The 6,098-nt window shown below is 33.9% G+C and overlaps 1 long non-coding RNA gene across 1 annotated transcript; it reads right to left on the bottom strand.

Annotated features, from left to right (window-relative positions):
* Positions 1-358: 358 nt before the first annotated feature.
* On the bottom strand, positions 359-2,699 carry LOC145789624 (uncharacterized). Its single transcript, XR_014327749.1, has 3 exons — positions 2,504-2,699; positions 1,636-1,695; positions 359-962 (listed from the first exon to the last, which is right to left on the bottom strand). It is a non-coding gene; the product is annotated as an uncharacterized LOC145789624 (long non-coding RNA).
* Between the last annotated feature and the right edge of the window lie 3,399 nt (positions 2,700-6,098).

Genomic DNA, 6,098 nt, shown 5'->3' on the forward strand with positions numbered 1-6,098 from the left:
TGGTCGCCAATTGTGACATTCCACGACCAAAAATTTTGGTCGCCAATTGTCACATTCCGCGACCAAATTGTTTGGTCGCCAATTGTCACATTCCGCGACCAAACATGTTTTGCGCAACTAAAACTTTAGTCGGCAATAGACCTATTCGCGACCAAATCCTTTGGTTGCCAAAATTAATAATTTGTACAACTAATTATTTAGTCGCCAAATGTGCTTGGTGATACACCGACTACTTTATTTAGTCGGCAAAAGTATAACTTGCTGGGGCACGAGTGCCCTTACTAGTTTTGGGGCTTTTTTAGCAAAAGCTATTGGGAATTTGGGACAAAAGTACAACATTTCACACTCAGTTGCCATGGAATGCAAAAGATCGAAACATTTCCCCATTAATCATAAACATTACAACACAACTTAATTTCTTTACAATCGTGTCAAGTACAAAGAGAGACAGACATAGAGAGAGAACAGAATCAACTTACCCTTCCCCACCAAAAAAATAGCAAGACTGTCTGCAAGATAACAAGGTAAAAGCTACATACTAAACTTTACATTCCCAATATATACATTCATGCAGCAGTGGCATGAAAGTTACCCTTAGATGGCTTCGCACATTCACTTGCTTCTTCCATTCTCTGATTCTCCTACTTAATGTATTGGGAAAGCCACTTAAAGCCATCGCCATATCTCATCTTGCGCACGATACTGCACATGAAGACCTCAATAGTACGGACATTTGAGTCAGCGAGGTCAACATTACCCTTACCGGTAGTAACACCAGTCAAACCCAAGTAATATCTCAACTCATCCTCTGAGGCAGCATAGGGTATGTCAATCTTGTTCCCAAGTATGAGAAACGGGACATTTGCAAGTGAATCGTCTGAGAGGAGGGCATCCGGCTCCTTTTTGGCCTTTGCAAATCTCTCTTTGTCGTAGGCGTCAACAAGGTAAACTACAGAATCCACCTGCATGATGATCAAAAATTATATACTAGTTGTGAACAAAATTCAAGACTCCTTGTCATATAAATGAGCTGTGATTTGTCCTTTTCGTGCCTTGACAGAGAAAAAAACTAACAACAATAACAATAACAGGATGGAAAAACATTGATTCGGGCAGTAGTTCATTTAGCCAAGATTTAGCCCTCAAAACTAGAAATGCATAGATAACAACTGTATGAATGTGAAAAAAAAAATGAAAACTGAATAAGTACATCATATAATAATTGAAACACTCAAAACTACATATGCACAGTAGACAGAAATAGTATGAAAGTAAAAAACAAAAATGACAACTGAAAGTACATGATGTAAAAATGTCAAACAGACCAGTTGATTGCAGTAACTCAACTATAAAATTTCAGAACACCTTAGTTCATTGAACACACTATAAAATTTCCTCTTCAGAAAAATCTAACAAGAGTAATCGAAGTTATAAGCCAAGTAGAAAAGGAACATAGGATTTTGTCGCCAGGTATTTGACCTCTTCAAGACCCCAAAATATTAAACTTACAAAAATAAACCTCATACAAAATTACAATAACAAATCAGGCCATCAGTTTTATTTTTCAATTTCTTTTCATGTATAACCTATCACATCAACAATACAAAAATCACGAAAAAGATGTACAAGACTTACATCATTTAATATGAGTTCTGCTAGACGAATCTGATCGGCGATACCACTCCCAACCACAGTCTGCCAGACCAAAGGTGATGAAATTGTGTTAACTATTACATGTACACACATGAATATTTAATATGCATACACACACCAGAAATTCAAAAAATAAAAATGACAACCAATTTTGCCATATAAAAACATGATTTTTTTTGGTGCACATAAATGTCTTTCCCTAATTTACCTCCAATAACATTTCAACATTCATTTTAATTTAATTTTAACCAAAACAAGAGTCAATTTACTTGTTTTCACATAACATCTTAGAACTAACAATGACATACATAACACAGACACGCCAAGATGAAAATTTTAAAAAATATATAGGATACAACATGTGGGAACACGCGCAAAATATATAATTTTATATATTTATTTAGACGTTATATATAAGTGAGTATATGTTATACAAAGACAATAACAAAATGCAATGTAACACTAATTTATAAAATCTAAAGAAGGAGAATATGTATAAAATTACATCATTTTTTTATTATTATTAGATTTCCAATTATTTTATTCAAAGTTGTAATGTATTTCATGTATGTTTAAATAATGTTCATGTGTTCCTCAAGGGTCTAAAACATGAATCACAAGCCTCTGATAGTGTTATATTCACTTCAGTGATCTCAGTTATACCACAGTTATCAAATACGCTGCCCAAGTAAGAATCTGAAAAACTTCAGTTAACTACGAAAACAAACTTTTTAATTATCAGCAGGCTTTTAACCATATATGTTTAATGTTAACCACTCAATCCAGCAGCATAAAAATCAACATTAAAAATATAATAACCAAAAATTGAAAACAAGGAATCAGTTTCAACCTTTAGTATTAAAGGAAGTGTAGACAGCTCAACTGCAGGCAACTCTCTCAACTCACTATTGACGCTATGATAAGTCTCATCTGCAGAAGTAGCAACACCTTAGTAGCAGCACGCTATGAAATTTCAGAACACCTTAGTAACTCAACTGAAAGTACATGAAGGAATTGACCATTGAAGATCTACCATAAAAAACAATATAAGCTCTTTGTTGACAAAATCACTGTACTTGATGAGCTTCTCCTTCTGATCAAGGTAAGTGCCAGGCTGCAAATCACATAGACAAAGAAAGTGTTATTAGAAAAAGAACAATTACAGAACACCTTAGTTCATTGCCTCCCAAAATTACCCTCACAAAAGGAGTAAACAGGTTTTCTTTTTTAAAATTTATAATAATAATAGTAATAAAGATTTCAAAATAATAGAACAAACCTTTCTTCAGGAACTCCTGTGAAAGTTCACATTTCTTCAGGAACAAACCTTTCTTTTTTATGTAGTTGCTATGTTACACAAGATCTAGCATAATCAATGGGTTTATTGCAGTGTATATGTAAGCATAAAATAATAAGATACATTTACACCACTGCCTTCCCGTCATGAAATCTTAATGCAAATGGTATACAAATAGAACCCATCAACTGATAAGAAGATTAAGGTACATCTTGAGAACCCAACAAAATCCCCTGCTCTTATTTGAACATTTCTAGAGCTCACAAGTCCCATAATGAATAGCTGATAGTAGATTTAAAAATATAGTTAAGGTGTGTTGTATGGATCAAAAAGTATTCATATTAGTTGCTAATCTTTTCATCTGTACCTTTTTCAGGCAACCTATCCAGTAGATGTTTCTGAAGTGCAAGATACAAAATTCAGGCAGCCTAGCATCTTATTATGATTTTAATTGTTTCTGAAGTCCAAGCCTAAATGAATTGTCTGGACTGTCAAAGAACATAAGTGACGGTATTTTGGTTAAACTAAAAAGCACAGTAGAGTCTCTTGAAGAAGAAAAACACAAGCGACTAGAGAAGGTAAAACTTATTCAAGCTGTTTTACTCACCATCCTCTGACTTGTCTGTTGCTCAGAGGAAGCATCGACATAATGAATTGTCTTCTCTGTGGATTTTGTGTGGACTTTGCAGCTTCACCATCTTGGTAAAGCATTGACAAACTTGTGGAACCTTATGGATACACCTTTCGAAGATCGTCAATTGTTCTGTCACATTACTAATTTATTATGATCAGCTTCATCGGCTGAAATATCCTCTCCTGGAAGCCTCACCCTTGATATAATCCAGCAGGTTAGTACATATGTAATCAATAATTCTCAAGAGCATCAGCATCACAAGCAAGATTTGATGTCGTTTCGAAATGTTTCAAGGTGGAGGCTGAAGTTAAGAGATTGGATCAATTGAAAGCAAGCAAGATGAAAGAACTTTTCGTTAAGAAACAATTTGAACTCGAGGAGATATGCAATAGATATACAATTTGAACTTTTCGTTATGAAAATGTGCAATTATTGATTTCTTCATCAACAAAAGCAATGATAAAATTTAGAAGTATGGGGAAACAAAAGACCACAAGCAAAAGATAAAGAGATCAAAGAAAAGATTTCACTGAAATTGCACTATTGCTATCCCAAGGACACTAAATTTGCTTTAAAAAGGTTATGTTCACATAACCCCACAAGACATACAGAGAGACATATTTTTAGACATGCCACCAAGTTACTAATTTATGCAGCAGTGCATGATTGTTAATTTGAAACCTATCTATGTAGAAGCACAACTTCATTGCTAGAATTTCCTTGCAACAATCCCACCAAAGTCCACTTCATATGAATTAATTTGACTAATAGATGAAATTCAATGCACTAATCTGTCAAGTGTTAGAAAATACAAAATCAAATCTGCCATTTTACCATCTTGTTGCCAAAAGTAGAACCTCAGACCTTGCAGTTATCAGATTACCAAAAAATACTTAGCAGAACTTGTGAAAAAGATTCTCTTGGATGTTTTCATATGTCATATTTTGTTTAGAAATATTTTTGTACTTTTGTTATTTTTAGTCATTAGGGTTCCTCTCTATTTAATTAGCATTAATTTGTTAATTATTTTCGTATTGTAATTGTTGAGGATAATATACAATAATATGGCATCTTTCTCTCTTTACATTGTATTATGTCACAAGGTATCAGAGCTAAGGTGGTCGGAAGCCATAGCATATTTATGAAAATAAACTATTCACATATTTACACATAATATATTTATAAAAATATAAATTTTTAAAATGTCCCAGATGTAGTGTCCTGCACTTTTGAAAATTGACGTGTTAGCGTGTTAGTGTTGGTCAAGTGTTCATGTATGTGATACGTACGACACAACACTTCCCGATCTATCAAATAATTCTAATTTCCTCCCTCATCCCTCTCCAAATAGAGAGCAAAAAAGGACTTGCCAAATTTGTCGGTTCCCCTCTTGGAATCAACTCACTCTTTCTAACATTTACACGTTACAAAAACACCATCTGAAAACACAAAAAAATACACCTTCAATGTGTCACTTGGCCCATCTAAATCCATAAATTGCAATAATCTCATCTACAAATGGGAGATTCATAAGGAAGCTTCTTGGATTGCTCCCACCTCAAATCCACTCTAAGAACTCCCCCCAGCATGAGAACTGCGGAAAGCTGAACTGTCCTCTGGTGTTTTTAGAACTTGTAATTGCTATTTTCTTACATAATGTTAGCAAGTTCTGCATTGACCTTTCAAGTATATGTAAATCAGGTGGTTGATCTTACATCAGTACAAGAACATAAAAAATGCTAGGGTATTTCCATTACCAATGAATCAAAATGTGAACTCCAGCCATAAGAAACTAAGTCTATTCAATATTGCCACTATGATTACAATTACATATACCAAGCAACTTACAACCATAAAACTTGAAATCTCAACAACCAACAATACTCCTCACGTAGAGAAAAAAAAAATATACCTTCCCTTGTGTAAAGTCTGAAGAAGAATGGAAAGGATACAGTCGCTCAAACAGACCTCAAAAGAAATTTTGAAGCATTTGGATCTCATAGATATCAGATCAAAGAAGAAAATAATGTCATTTTAACCACATAAAGGCAGAATCCTTGATGGTAACCAATAAAGTACCTAATTTGACCTAACATTTTGATATATCTTGCTCATGTGCACTTTGATGAATTGTATATCCAATTTCAAAGCTTCAAAACTGTGAATATATATCAACCTAAAGAGTTTATGCACTAATGCTACCTGTTCAAAGATTCCTGAAGTTGATGAACTCTTCTTTCAGTTTCTTCCAACTTCTTACGCATTTCTTCATTTGATTCGAGGGCTTCTGCACATTTTCTTTCAGAATCATCGGCTCGTTGTTTCTCCGATTGCAATAAAGCCTAAGCAACATAAAACCAGGGTAAATATTAAGGAAATAGAATTGGAAGAAGCTAGACAAGGTTTCATAAACTAAAAAATAATACTGAATAAATATTAACAACAAGAAGGAGAAGATTTGTGTATGTAACAAGAGACATGCCAACAAAATGGACAAGCTAAAACAGAAAACTC

This window comes from Camellia sinensis, chromosome 1 (assembly GCF_055761805.1).
Source record: "Camellia sinensis isolate YWXY chromosome 1, ASM5576180v1, whole genome shotgun sequence".
Classification (NCBI taxonomy): domain Eukaryota; kingdom Viridiplantae; phylum Streptophyta; class Magnoliopsida; order Ericales; family Theaceae; genus Camellia; species Camellia sinensis.